The sequence below is a fragment of the Oenanthe melanoleuca genome, chromosome 1 (assembly GCF_029582105.1).
Source record: "Oenanthe melanoleuca isolate GR-GAL-2019-014 chromosome 1, OMel1.0, whole genome shotgun sequence".
In the NCBI taxonomy this organism is placed as follows: Eukaryota; Metazoa; Chordata; class Aves; order Passeriformes; family Muscicapidae; genus Oenanthe; species Oenanthe melanoleuca.
Window position 1 is genome coordinate 81263535 of NC_079333.1, and position 15063 is coordinate 81278597.

The following is a 15063-nucleotide window of genomic DNA, read 5'->3' on the forward strand; positions in this document are numbered from 1 at the left end:
CCCCGGGCGGGCTGCCACAGGCCTGCCGGACAGGCTGGACTTTGGTGGGGACCTGCCGAGGGACTCAGGGCTGGTGGCGGCCACTCTCCCTGCCCAGGGGAGCGATGGCCTCTTGCGGTGCCACCAGTGCCTGGGCTGCCCGCCGGCCTCCAGAGCCGGTGTGCGGCTGGGCACCTGTGTGTGGGTCAGTACGGCTGTGCGCGTGCACCCGTGTGTTCCTGTTTATATTTGTATATGTTTGTGTATACATATATGTGTACGTACGTGCACGTATATGTATATATACAGGTGTACCCGACACCTCCGCCCGTGTCCCCTCACACCTCGCACCCTGCGCACGCGCAGCCGCGAGCCCCGCCCAGCCCCGCGCGCCCCCCGGGCCGGCGCCCCCACCCCGCGCTGCCCTCTTCCAACATGGCGGGCCCCGCCCCGCGCTCGCGGGCGCGCAGGCGCCGCCGCGGCCCCGCTCTTCCGCCGGGCGCCGCCGCGAGTGCACACGGCCGGAAGGCGCGGCCCGGCAGCTCTCTATGGTTGCCCGCGGTGGGTAGCGCGCCGCCGCCTCCTCGCCTCGCCTCGCCCCCGCCCGCGCTGCACGCCGGGACACGGCCGGTCCTCCCTCCCTCTCTCCCGCCCTCTTGCCGCGCGCCCCCCCCGCGCGCCCCGAGCCTGCGCCGCGCCGACATCCGCGTTGTCCCAAGATGGAGGTGCGGGGCTCGCGCTGAGCGCGGCCCGGCCGACACAGGAGCAGCAGCAGGAGGAGACGCGCCCGCCCGGCCCGGCCCGTCGCCCGCCTCTCCTTCCCCGCCCCGCCAGGCCGCGGCACCGGCAGCAGCAGCGGCGGCGGCGGCGCCTTCTCCTCGCCCGCGGCCCGGCCCCGAGTGCGGCGCGGCCCCCGCATGAGCCCGGGCGGCAGTGGCGGCGGGAGCGCCCGGGAGCAGCAGCCGAGGTGCCCAGGTCGGTGTGGGCGCTGCGCAGGGCCGGGAGCGGGGATGGCGCCCGGCTCACGCTGGCCCTGAAGGGGAGGGAGGCGGCCCTGCCAGCTCCCCGCGCCGGGGAGGGGAGGCGGCAGCCCGGGGGTCCCTCCTTCGGCGCCGTCAGACACACGGGTGCGGGGCCGGGAAGGCCGGGCGGGAGGGTGGCTCCGAGCTTCTCCCGCCCCCCCGGGGAGGCTGGGCGACCTTGGGTGAACCCAGCCTGCCCCTGCCTCAGTTTCCCAGGTTTCTCAGGTTCCGTGACTGCTCTTCGGGGCTGCTGCGGGCATGGGACGGCTCGGTGCCGCGGAATGGGAAGTACTGCGAGGGTCTCTTAACTAGTGGCTAAGGCCAGACCCACAAAGTGGGTCTGACCACTTGCTCGCGTTACCTTCTGTCCAGTCTGAGGAACAGGATCTGAATCTTTGAGCAGGCTGTCTTGCTGATGCATGGGATCTGTCGCTCCTCGCTGCAGGACTTTCTGGGCTTCAGTTTTTAAGCTACCTACAAGTATTTTTGTTAAAGGATGTTATAGTTCACTCTTGATTTGTAAACCAGATGTCTAAGATGATGTGTTGTGGTCATTCGGAAGTTACTACTGTTTGTAGAAGAAAGCAAAGAAGCAAAACATGTTTCACAATTCTACTTTAAGTGTCAAGAACCTGTAATTTATAGACTTCTAGTTATTCCTTTGCATTTTTCTCCAGTTAATGGAAATGGAAATACTTGTTTATATTTCCTTCTGAGTAATGTGTTGGTCTAATTCTGGGACTAAGTGTGTGTCTTACATGTCACTTCGGGGTTGGTCCCTCTGTGTGGAAACTTACCTGCTTCAGTAGGAGTCTGCAAACCTGTGAGAAATAGGCTTCTCAGAGTGATTTTACCGTGCTTCTTGCATGTCTAGCAGAAAGTTTCTCAGTGAAAAATTGTGCCCAATTTTAGCTTTGATTTCTTAAGTAAGTAAGGCCTATGTGATTGTATTGCCGATTTATCTTCTTTTCTTTCTTTTTTTTTTTTTTCCTTTTTTTGACTAGCTGACTGGTTTGAAAGGGAGAGGTCTGAAAGATAAGATTAAGTTCCTAATTCATGCAAATAGCATCCAATTAGAGAGATTCCCTGCTAAGGAAGAAGCCACGCTCTGAGTTATACTGTGTTGTTAGACACTTATGATGGGGGGGAGAGGGAAATAATGGGGATAGTGAGAGGTGTATTACTTGATAAGAATGAAAACTGTTAGAAAATGGGCTTACAGTTCCCATGAACTGCTTGATTTAGTTGTCTCTGAATAGTTGTGTCCTTTCATTGTGAAAACAGTTGAAGGTACTTTTTAGAAATTTGAAAATATGGCAAAGCTCAGTTTGAGTGTGTTGAATGAAAGTACGAAATGTGTATTGCTAAATTGATATGGATATGTAGAAAAAAACTATCATGTGCGTTTGTCTTTTAAAACAGATGCAGTTTATAGTGCATTCTGTCAACTTAGTACAGGAAAATAGTGAAAGAAAACCTAGTCCACTACATTTACATTTACAGAGCTGATACTTTTAATTGAAATTATTTCTGTATAGCATTACAGATGCTTAATCTCCCTTTTACAAATACCTTCCATTCCACTAAGTGTTTGCTAATTTATGTAGCATCTTTCCTGCTGGAATTAAGAAGTTCATTTTGTTTATCAGAGGTGTTTCTATTTTTCCTCATTGCAGTATCCTGAGCATCTCCCAAGATTGTAGAAATAAAAGCACCAAGCTAGATACCAAAATGAATGTTTGATATGTTTGGCTTTGTTTCAGGGTTTCATTCTGTGACTTTGTAATAAAAGTCAGGCTTGAAAAAGTAGAAACTATTTCACAACAGTGTTTTAAAGCCTGAATTTCTCAGTCCAAGTCCTCTTCAGAACTCTAAAGTTTTGTGGGTTTGATCCTTTTTTTTAATAGCAAACAAGACTTCTGGTCTTTTCCTTTTTTTTAAATTGCTGTTGCTGTTTAAAAATGTGGGAACAGTGATTCTTTTGTGAATGGAATTGAAAACTGTGTGTATATGTTGAATGCATCTAGGGATGTTCTCAGCCAGTTGGAGTCCCTGTTAGGGCAGCTGGAAATTGTCCCTGATTGTTTTAATCAACTTGAGAAAATAAATCAGGTTCTTTTTCATATCATTTAACTTCTCTTTTGAAAGTATAAAATGTCATGTGTACCACCAGGGCCCAGCACACACAGTATAAAAATCATGCTTGTGTCATTATGATTATGTCCTTTGTTGACATATTCTTTACTAGTTCTCAGAATTCACAGGTTCTGCTTAACCAGGTAAATAATGAGGGTGGAAATACCTTTGAGCTGAGTTTTAAGTTATAAACATTTTTAATTGTGAGCATGTTTAAACATATAACATGTTCTATATGCAGTAATTAGCATAGTACATTATATGACACTTATTATGGAATTAATTCAGTATTTATGTTTTTGTAAATATGCATCATCCTAATTTTTGCTGTGCAGGAAAGATTTTTTTCCCCTATGTTACTTTTAGTTTTATTTTACTTAGTGAATGTCCAAAGAGCATTAAATGCAGGAAATGTCTTTCTCCCTCCCCGTACCAGTGTACTCATACACCTGAAGATGAAAGCTACTAATTCTTAAAAATAGAACATGCAATTGAGGGAAGAGGGAAAAGAATTCATGAAGTATGTAGGCATAGATCTCATTTCCAGCATCAATCTTCCTTCTGGTAGTGTGGGCCAAGTCTTCACTCTAATTAATGAATTGATATTGATTTTTAAACAAAGGAGGTGTGTTTTACAGTTTTTCTGAAGTATCCAGTGTATTTAAAGTAGCTGTTAATTTTTTAAAGAAGCGGTGTAAAAGGTTTTCTGTCATTAATCAAATTCTGATTTATACCTGGAAGGAGGGGAGTAATACATTTGCTATCAGGATCTGTAATGAAAAAATCTAGAGTATGCTGTTTACTTTCTAAAAAAAAAAAAATACTACCCCCTCACTGAAGTTCTATAAGCTGTACTAAGTAGCTGATTCCTCTCGTGTTTGAAGTGAATTTTGTTACTTTAAATACTTTGACCTTAACATTTACTGCTTTAACTTTTTGTATTAACAGGCAGTGCCTGATAAGGCTATGTTGCCCATGAAAAAAAGTTAGAAATAAAGCTGGTTGATAGGAATAGTAATGTATGTAACATACCTGTCTGGTTAGCAGAAAGTCAGCAAATACAGTCTAAAGGTAACATTTTGCAATGAAGCAACACTTCATTGTGTCAGCTGGTGACACATTTCTTCAGGAAAATAACCTCATAGAAAGGATATGAAAATCAAATAATGTTGAGATCCAAAAGTCAGGTTTGGCAATATAACATCTGACTAAATAGCACTTAAAATTGCTATTTTTGAATAGCTGCACCTTCCTGTGGTTTGGAGGGATAGAGCTTATTGACAGCATAACTTGCTGGGTGCAAAATTACATTGTAAATTAAATATTATCATAGCTCTGTCTAACAAATAGTCTTATGAATGAATCTCTTAAAGGAAGCATTAACTACTTCTTACTTACTTTAATAGGTTGAGCCTGCTTCCCTGTATTATGCAAACTGCTGAATGGAGGAAGGGGGTGGAAGTCAGTCTTTACCGATACTCTTTCCGTTACCATCCTGCATGGTTCTTTACCCGTGTTTTACAGTGGTGAAGAATTAGGAGAACCTGCAGTTGTTCAGCTGAGTGGAACTAAATGGGTGGCTTCCTTCTGGACCCTCACTTCACTGTCTTAGGTAAGAGGGGTGATCTGCTTCTTTTGAAGCTACTTGTGTTTATTAGAACAGAAGCATATATGGGTTTTTTAGATAAATTTCTAGTTATCAAAGCAGAGCTTTGAATTCTTTTTTTTTTTTTTTTTTTTTTTTGATCTGGTGGCTTGAAAAGGGCATTCACAGTATGTAGCTGTCCCAGTACTTTTCATTGAAAAGCACTGCTGTTTGCATCCATTCAAATAACTTTACAAACATGCTCTGTGTACTAACATCACTTACTTCTGAGAACCATGTTTATCTTATGTAGCGTGACAGAAATGGGGCTGTCACCCAGAGCTGGGTTACAGTGGTGGTGGATATAGGACAGCTTGAACTGATGTACCACTTGGCTGCTTGGTATGGAGTGCATTACTTTTTTTTTCCATAGACTTGGAATAGTTTGGGTTGGAAGGGACCTTTAAATGTCATCTAGTCCAAATTCCTCTGCAGTAAGCAGGGAAATTTGCAAATAGATCAGGTTGCTCAGAGCCCTGTCCAGCTTGACTATATATATTTCCAGGGATGGGGCATCTCCTACTCCTGGGCAATCTGTTCCAGGGTTTCACCACCCTCATTGTCAAAAATTAGGTTCTTATATCTAGTTTTAATCTACTGTCTTTTAGTTAAAAGCCATTACCTCTTGTCCTGTCATACCAGGCAGTTGTAAAAAGTCTGCCCTCTTTTGTCTTTTAAGCTCCTCTTCAGTATTAAACAAAAGCAAACAGGTCTCTCCAGATCCTTCTCTTCTCTAGGCTGAACAACACCAGCTCTTTCAGTCTTTCTTCATAGGAGAGCTGCTTCAGCCCTCTGATTGTTTTTGTGGCTCTCCTCTGGACTTACTCCAGCAGGTGCATGCCTTTTGTGTGCTGAAGAGTCCAGAGCTGGATGCAGCACTCCAGGTGGAGGGGTCTCAGAGGAGTAGAAGGGCAGACTGGTCTCCCTCAGCCTGCTGGCCATGCTGCTCTTGATGCAGCCGAGGATACATTCTGGACTACAAGCACACATTGCTGGGACAAGGCTGGCCTGCCAATAACCAGGATCTCCAGGTTTTTCTGTAATTACTTTTGCTGCCAATTCCCTCATCCCCCAGCCTGTATTGATACTGGGGTTGTCCCAGCCCAGGTTCAGGACCTTGCACTTGGCCTCACTGAATGTGGTTTCCATGAGCCCACTTCTTGTCCAGGTCCCTCTGGATGGCGTTCCATTCCTCAGGCATATCAGCCACAGCCACAGATCTTGGTATTGTTTGTAGGTGTCCTGAGGGTACATTTAGTCCCAGTGTCTGTCATTGATGAAGCTACTGAGCAATGCTGGTCTCAGCATGGACCCCTGATCTTGTCATTGACGTCCATCTGAACATTAAGCATTGACCACTACCCTCTGTATGCAAGCATCCAACCAATTCCTCATCCACCAAAGAGTCTGTCCATTGTCTCTCCAATTTAGGGTAAAGGGTGTTGTGGGGGACCATGTCAGAGGCCTTACAGAAGTTAGACAGATGACACCACTAGCTGTTCCCTTGTCCACTGATGCAGTCACTCTGTCACAGAAGCCCATTAAGTTGGTCCAGCAGGACTTGCCCTTGTTGATGCCATGCTGACTGTCTCAAATCTCCCTGTCCTCTATATGCCTTCATGTTCCTTCCTCGTGTGACAGAATGTCAAAGCTGTGACCTAAACAACTAAAGACAAATTTTGAGTATCAAGAGCTAAAACGTGGTTTGAAACCCAAAGGAAATTTGATCTTGATGGCCTGTGGAGCGGTAGGATCACAAGCAGAAAATTACAGAACCTCTGTTCGGGTTTGGCGATTGTTGCATAATGGTCTGGCAATGATTAGTCCACATAGTTTGCGTTTCATTCTGGTGTTGTGTCAGGTCTGTGACAGGACTTCTGACCAAGCTAGAGTTCTAGCTGTGAAGACCATGCTCTTTGCTTCCTTTGGCAGACCGCTTTTAAGACTTTTTAATACTTTGTTGATAATCATTACACCAAAGAAATCAATGAAATTAGGAGATCAGGATGACAGACACCCTCTCTCCCTTGCCCGTAGGAGCTGTGTGCAGGGGAGGCACAAGAGTGATCTCTCTTGTGTTGCCAAGTGTGCAAGGCACTGAGAGATACCAGGCTTGTCCAGGCAGCCAGGCTCTGGCACTACTTGTGTACTCCTGCTCTGGTATGCTCCCTGAGACCCAAGCTGGAGCAGCTGCAGTTCAGCAGGCTTGGGCTGTTAGTGGGTGGTGGAGTAGCTCTTAAAGGAACTGAACTTCTCAAATGGAATATAGGTCAAAATACTTCAAGAAAGGCTATAATGATTGTAGACAAGTTTTGTTTTTCCATTATGGTTAGTTGTATATTTGAGCTAATTAGTGCTTCAAATATTTTTATTTTACAAGGTGGTATTTGTCATTTTCTTAAAAGCAATCAAAAACTTCTTCAGAGTTAGATAATATGGAAGAGGTCTATCGCTCCCTCAGAATTTCTGTTTCTAATACAATTTTTTTCATTTTTCTTATTTGTATAGCTATAGTTGGATAATGATTGCTTGTTTTTTCGTAGTGAAATCTCATGTCCAAAGTCTTGGTGATGAATATTGTGTTTTGCTCTGTGTGTACACCCAGGTTTATTTTTAGAAAGTCCAAGGTATACTAGTGTACACTAGCTGAGTAGCAACACTTTGTGTTTCAGCTGGTGTAGCAAAACTTGCTTATTGTAGCCAGTAGAAATACATACTTAAGAGTCTACGCAACCTGCAAATCCCATCAGATTTAAAGGTCAAGGGAGCTCTCAAGACAGTGTATCACTTCTGTGAAACAGAATCTGGTATTTTTTGCTTGCAAAGATTGAGCCCTTTCCATGTTAAGGTTTGCATGATTGCTATAACCTGAATATCTGATTAAAGAAGGTGAATTTGTACATACTTGTCTTTTTTTACTTGACCAATATGATTTTTGTTTATTGTTAAGAATGTTAGCTGTGGAAGAAAATTATTCTTAATTGGACTTTAATATTTGGAATTGTGTCCGAAAATTTATAATACTAGGTATTATTTCTTTAGCGAAGTGATCTCAGAATTTTTTCTTCTATTCCTGTTGTATTATAGTTACTGGATAAAACCAAGCAAACACAACTCAAAACCACAAGTGGAAAACATAATCTAAGTACCTGATAGTAATGATTTTATGATATCTTTTATCGAGCCAGACACAAGAGTTGCAAAATATTTTTTTTAATTCATACATTTCTTAAATATTTTGTAATTCTGTATGCTACAGGCAGTAATTCAGTGCTTTACTGTCTGTGTTGATATAATTCAGTGTGCCTTGAAGTCTCCTTTTCTGATTGAAAATGTATGACACAGTTGTAAACAAGAAGCTCTTTTGGCTCTAGTCACATGATGGATCAAGATTTTTTAATGTGGAATGGAAGCAGTAAGGTTGGCCAAACTTTTATTTACATTGACATTTGCATTTTTTTAGGCAGATGTGGTGCCTAATTAAGTATACTGGAGGTGAATGTTGAAGTACATCTGACTTCATGTAATAATTTTCATTCCTGTTAGACGAGCATTACAGAGCTTTATTTCCTTCTGTGTTGTTATGTAGCCTTTGAGCAAATGTAGACTTTAGACTTAGTAGACTGCTGAACTCTGTTCTGCCTTAGTGGTAGCTGGTGAGGAGAGACTGAAGGAGAGGAAGTCCAGGAACTTCAGTTTTGTGTTGGATTTGCTCTTCTGTTGCTGTGTGTTATTATGCAAATAACCTGTCTGCATCTCCTCCTTTGTGGTCCTGTTTTCTCTATCAGTGGTATGGTCCTACACTACTCCATAGCTTCAGCTCTGTTGAGAACCATTTTTTTTTTTCTCTATTGTTGGGCAATAATCATAAGATCCCTTCTAGATGTATATGCAATACTTTTTCATGCTGTATTTGGTGCTGTCCTCCTACTCTGTGCACACTGAAAATTTGTGCTTTTGTATCTTAGAGGAGAATGAGAGAATTTTATACAGATGACACTGCTCTATGTCTGTACAAGAACAAATGCATACATTGAATCTGGAAGTCCTGTGACACAAGGTGTGAAAATATTGGTTGCATTTGTGAGAATACTTTTAACTGAGTTTGTCTAATGGCATCACTGTGAATGAAGAATTATTCTTTTGTAGAATATAAGGTATTTTGAATTTCTGCTGTGGATATGGAGTGGAAGTGCTACTTGCAAACAGGGAAAATCATAAGTTACTCTCTCATATTGTTCAGATAAAATTTTCTTCTTTTTTTCTTCCTGAGTGGTAGTAGTTTTATTGATACAGTTGTATATCATTAACACAGTAATCCTAACTGTACAGAAATCTACATAATTAGTAGAATTGTTTGTTGAAATAGCAGTCTTTTTTCACAGAGCTTGTAGGACGCCCTACATAACTAATTTTTTTTAAACACAAAAAAGTGTCCTGACATTGTTAATGTTTAAGAGTTTTAGTGGCAAAACTTATCCAGGGTCCCCATTTCGGTTCCCTCATAATTTGGCTCCTGATACTAAATGATTTCTTGATGATTTGACATATTTTAAAATAAAACTGAATGTACTGTTAAGGTAACCAGATTGAGGTTTCCTATGTGGGAACCCTGATCTATATTGGAGATCAGCCTAAATCAGCTGCATTGGATTTGTTTGTTCTTAATAGAGTTTTAAGCCAAGAAATTATATATTAAATCTTCACAGTACTGAAAATGTGAAATTCTGTGCCAAATTACTAATTTTTTGGAAAGTAATTAGTAGATTTCATAGAATCAGGGAATGGTTTGGGTTGGTATGGAACCTTAAGGAAAAATACAACTGCAAATCCCCTCCATGGGCAGGGGCAACTTTCACTAGACCAGATTACTGAGAGCCCCATCCAGCCTGGTTTTGAATACCTCCAGTGATGGGGAATCCACAGCCCCTGTCTTTCTTTAGTTACAGGTGTCTGTTTCTGTCACCTTTTCTCTCAAAGCTGGTTGTGCTTTTAGGTGTTTGTTGAAAGTATTTTAAGTATGTTTTAGTCCCTTGTTAATTATAACTTCTCTGAAAATGAATTCATAGAAGAGCATACTGAACTCCAACTCCAGCAGTTTTATGCACCCAGCAGAAAGATTTGCTTCTATCTGTGACTTCTTTTGAGTGTTTATTTTTTTTCTTATTATAAATGCCAGTTCTTAAAGAAAAGAAAAAAAAAAAAGACAAAATAAGGGGAAGGAAGGAGAAAGAAAATTTGTGTTTGTAATGAACTGAATGAATGGAATTGTAAAAGTCTATTGCATCACTATAGGGGAAAGAATGGGACTGTGTGTATGAACTTCATGCTTTTGTAGTTTATCTAACATAATAATTGTATTCAGTTGTGCTTTTCTATGAGAAGTGTAATTTAGTTTTACATGGTTTAGTTTTGGGTAGTCCTTTGAGGAATGGGGAGTTGAGTATGATGATCCTTGTAGGTCCCTTCTGACTAGACATATTCTATGATTCTGTGTTTCCTTTAGTTGCAGACTTATGACTAATCAAATAGGCACTTTTGAAAGTATTTCCCTGAAGTTTTATTGAGCTTGAGATTGGTAGGGAGCATAGTGCAAGAACTGAATTGTAATGTTTTGCATTATAGGTACAAGAACTGTAGAAGTCCATTTTAGGATCTGAAAGAACAAGATTCTGCAGCTCTGGAAAGATATGGTATGTTTATGTTTCCACTTACATTGTTTGTATGCTAATTGTAATAGCAAATAATTATATTTGTCTTTGCTGAGATTTAAAAAAGGTTGAAAATTAATTCAGGAAGAGGCACACATTAATTTTTCCCCCTTTTTAACTACATCTATTACTTAGTCATAATTCTCTAGAAAACTGACTTATTTGATTTTTCTTGGGGAAAATAAATACTGATGATATAACATTGATGAATTCCCTTTTGATTTAACAAGCTCATCATCATGCTGCTACCATCCATTTATTTCTCCATGGATTGGATAAGAACTGGTGTGTTTCTGAAAGCTGTATTGTTTTTTTTAATTTACTACTGAAAATATTATGGTGAGGATGTGACTTGACAAGTTAAGAACTTGCAGAAAATTTAAACAATGATCAGTGTAAGTCAAGTTTACAAATAGGAATGCTTGAAAATACAGAAATATAATCTTTTTTAGCAGTGTTAACATAAACCCATGGCACATGGTATCTCTCTTTTGTCTAGGCTCTTAAATGTCCCACCAGCTTAAAAATATGTACATATATTGTGGCAGGGTTGGAACTTGAACTTGTAGTTATTTTAATTGCCATTTCCTAACTTTATGCTGGTGTAGTTCTCTGGTAATACCTGGTATTACTGCACCACTTTGTACTGTGTCTTCTAAGTTCTATAGTTCTGCAACTTGGTACATAAAGAATTTTGAAACTTTTAGCATCACTGCATTCAGAAAAACAACAATTAGGTTAATTTTTCTGCCATATTAAATAGGTCTGTTAATGCATATACAAGACTGTATGTAGTTATTTCAATAACAGTTTCTAAGCCATGTGTGTACTTTATGTTTTAACCACTTAAATTGTGGGGAAGAGCTAAGTAACAGCTGATTAAAGTTTTCTGTGCCATGGATTTATGTCTGGATTTTTTTTTTCAAGATAATTAACTTAGAAATAAAGTTTAGAAATCTCAAAATTGCAGAAGAATTGTTTAATGTCTTTTTAAGTTCTATTTTGTAGGAAGCTATAGACAGGCTCTAATAAAACTGTTAATTCTATGCTGAAACTTTAGCTGTAGTGTGTAATAATTAAAAATTGTCTCTCAAAAAGCTACAATGTTACATTATCACAATCCAGATGTTCCTGAGAGAATTGTATAGATTGGTCCTTTACTCTAGCAGGCATCTGGCAGGTAGTGTATATTCATTTTTGCACCCACAGCACCACTGGGACCACCCACCTGCTTCTTGCTCTCCAGTGTCGATACCAGTTCTGTGTATGATGGCTCTTCTTCAGACCTAAGCCATTATTTCTTTATTGCCATTATTCCTGCTGGCTGCTTTTCTTCCGGTTGCTTAACTGCTTGCCACTGTATGTATGCATAGAGTCTTTGTGATGGTATGTGCTTCATAAATTGATGAAGAATTCCTTCTAATCCCCCACAAATTGTGAGTAATAAATACTAATGGAACATCAGAAAAGCTGAATGTCATGCTACAGAATTGCATGGTTGCTTGGTTTTAATACCAATTATATTTAAACAAACATGCTGAAGAACTTGGTCAACAGAAAGATGCTTTCCATGGAAGGCAGCATGAAAGAAATCAAAATACAGCATAAACAAGAGGACAGACGGAATAAAAGCTTAAGTAGTAAAGCTGAAGCGAAGCTGTAAAACTTACCTGACTGCAATGTAACTTAATGCGATGAGTAGTCAATAAAAGGAGAGTTAAAAGACATTTAAGGAGGTGATGGGATTTCACCTACTGGTGTAGAAGGGGCTTTTTGTTCATGGCTGTGTATCATTTTGGAGGGAGCCTGAAGTAACAGGTATAATATAACTGAAATAGAAACAAATGCAAAAAAAAAATCAGAGAGGGGTGTCAGTAGTGGAAGAAGAAAAATCAGCTGTGGTCTAAGTGTCAAACGCAGAAGCTAAGGATAATTTTGGATCTTTCGTGCTTTTACAAAGGTGTACAAAATACATATATGATCTCACTGAAGTATTAAACCTAAACCAGATGTTGAAGGCAAAATCTAGAGTCCAAAGTTGCAGGGGCAGTTGTAGAAAATGGGAATAACACGTAGGCTTCTATTTTTGCCTTGAGGGGAGGGAGTGGGAGCAAACATTAGGCATTTTTCTTTTACTCTGAGATTTTTGGATATCAATAGTTTAACCCCAGCTGGCAATTAAACACCAAACAGCTACTCTCTCACCTACCCACACAGTGGGATGTGGAAGAGAATTGGAGGAGTAAAAGTGAGAAAACCAGTGGGTTGAGATAAAGATAATTTAATAGGTAAAGCAAAAGCTGTGCAAAAAAAAAGCGAAACAAGGAATTCATTCACCACTTCCCATGCACAGGCACATATTGTCATCTCCAGAAAAGCAGAGCTCCATCATATGAGACAGTAACTTGGGAAGACAAATGCCATGACTCTGAACATGCCCCCTTTTCCCTTCTTCCCCCAGCTTTATACACTGAGCATGATGCCATATAATATGGAATGTCTCTATGGTCAGCTGGGGTCAGCTGTCCCAGCTGTGAACCCTCCTCACTCCCTGTGCACCCTCAGCATCCTCCCTGGTGGGGTGAGGAGCAGAAAAGGCCTTGAATCTATGAAATCACTGCTCAGCAATAACAAAAATGTCCCTGTGTCACCACAAATCCAAAACACAGTCCCACACTAGCTACTATGAAGAAAATTAACTCTATTCCAGCCAAAATCAGTACAGTGGAGAGTATTGACATCTAGGCAAAGTAAGTATACAAATACTGTAGGATGGAGCTTTTATGTAAATCTGTTTGATCTGTTTGTATTGACATAGACAAAAATTCTACCTTTATGAAACTCAGTAGCAACTTTTTATTGTAAGCATTTTAGTGTTTTTACTGAAAAGTAGATTCTAGAGTAACACTAACTTTCATTTGAAGATAGTAGCAAATTCAGATGCCCATCCCAAATAATTTATTCAAATGTTAAGTGTTCTCATTATCCTGCATGCTTTTGTTCCTGCTCTAAATTGAATTTGTGGGCCTTCCATTTCTATTCATAAGAATTTTATATGCATTCTTTCAGTTGGAAGATCTTTATGTATTCTTTTTGTGCTATGAGAAGACTTCCAGTATCTATATTGATAGGCTTGATTAACTTTGAACTCTTTTCATTGTCTAGTCACACGGCGTTTTCTTCTATCTTCATGCTGTTTTTGTGGCTCTTTTCTACTACTTCCGGAACACTTCTAAAGAATACTGAATAATTGGAGAACTGGGTTTAAGTTTGGAAGATGTGTGGAGTACTTTGTGCAAATGAACAGACACTCTTCCAGGGACCCTTCATGAGTCATATCTATCATTATTTTTGTAATATATGGGAGCTTGTGTACATTTGTACATCAGCTGTGACTGCTTCAGTCACTTTAGGTTAGCAATTTCCAGGATAGAACCCAATTATTTCGCTTTTCCAACTAATATAATTTTGCATTTGTTGTTACTAGTTGAATTGCTTGGTTTACCAGGAAGTGGGGAAAAAAATTCTTATAGAGGCCTTATTACTGTTTGGTTGGTGCTTTTTTTGTCTCCGTTAGGATTTATAAGATCAGGTTGTATTAGTGGCTGTTTTATTTTACTGTACAATCAGTAATCATTTTGCCTACTAATTAGGTGAAGAAAGCTTATCTTTTTTATGTTTTTTGCATTGGAGGCAGCATACAAGCAAGAAAAGTAATTTTTTCTTCCAAGTTTGTGAAGAAACATGAGCTCAAACATGCCTATTACATTACTTTTTTTTTTTTCTGCATGTGACAATTAAGATTGAATTTAGGGGTTTGGTGAATATTCTCCAGGACATTTGACTCAATCTCAAATTATAAAAGGCCGGCCTTCCTATTATGTGTCAGTTTCTTACTGTATAGATGATTGTTTCATTGTGGTGCTTAAAGTCATTCTGAAAATATGTAAAATTCATTCTTGGGTAACTCAGAGGGATTCTTCAGAAGACCTTCAAAAATTGTCTTTAGTGGTATATTCTTGAGAGAGGTGGTTATATTTAATTAAGCAACTCAAATTCTGGTACTGAAAGGTAAGGTGGATCATGGTAATTCATTGTACAGTGAATCACCCTTATTTTCATCATAGATCAAAAAGAGAATCTTAAATTTGGATCAAAAATTACTTGGATAGATACTTAAAATTCCTTTGTAAAGGAAACCTAAATTCTTACAAGTGCCACTTGCCATAAGTACCACTCTTTTAATAAATCAGTCAGAAATTACAGTTTAAATAAGGGAAGTGTTCCTAGGGGATCTTCCTAGACCTCAGATACTGTGTGTCAGCTGCCAGCTTGCACTCCTCTCACAGAAGGTGACTGTCAAATAACGCAGGGATAGTACATGGTTTAGGGAATCCATGTAAGTAACAATGTTCAAAGAAGTGATTGGTGCCTGGAAGTCATTTGCCCTTTTTTTGGTTGCTGGAAAAAAAGCCCTTGAAGTATCCAGGGTGTGGCTTTAGGGTCTGTATGTTGAAGCTGGGGACCTCTTCTTGCCTCATGCTTGTAGACTTTCAAGGTTGATGGAAAT

General features: G+C 40.4%; 1 protein-coding gene across 6 annotated transcripts in view; it reads left to right on the forward strand.

Annotated features, from left to right (window-relative positions):
• Nucleotides 1-654: 654 nt before the first annotated feature.
• Nucleotides 655-15063, forward strand: part of UBE3A (ubiquitin protein ligase E3A) — a 52106-nt gene continuing 37697 nt past the window's right edge. For 3 of the 6 annotated variants that reach the window (XM_056487485.1, XM_056487443.1, XM_056487459.1), the window contains exons 1-3: nucleotides 655-954; nucleotides 4544-4749; nucleotides 10408-10475. The gene's annotated coding sequence lies outside the window, so the exon portion shown is untranslated. The remainder of the gene's footprint in view (nucleotides 955-4543; nucleotides 4750-10407; nucleotides 10476-15063) is intronic. The other 3 variants (XM_056487452.1, XM_056487468.1, XM_056487477.1) reach the window with 2 other exon arrangements.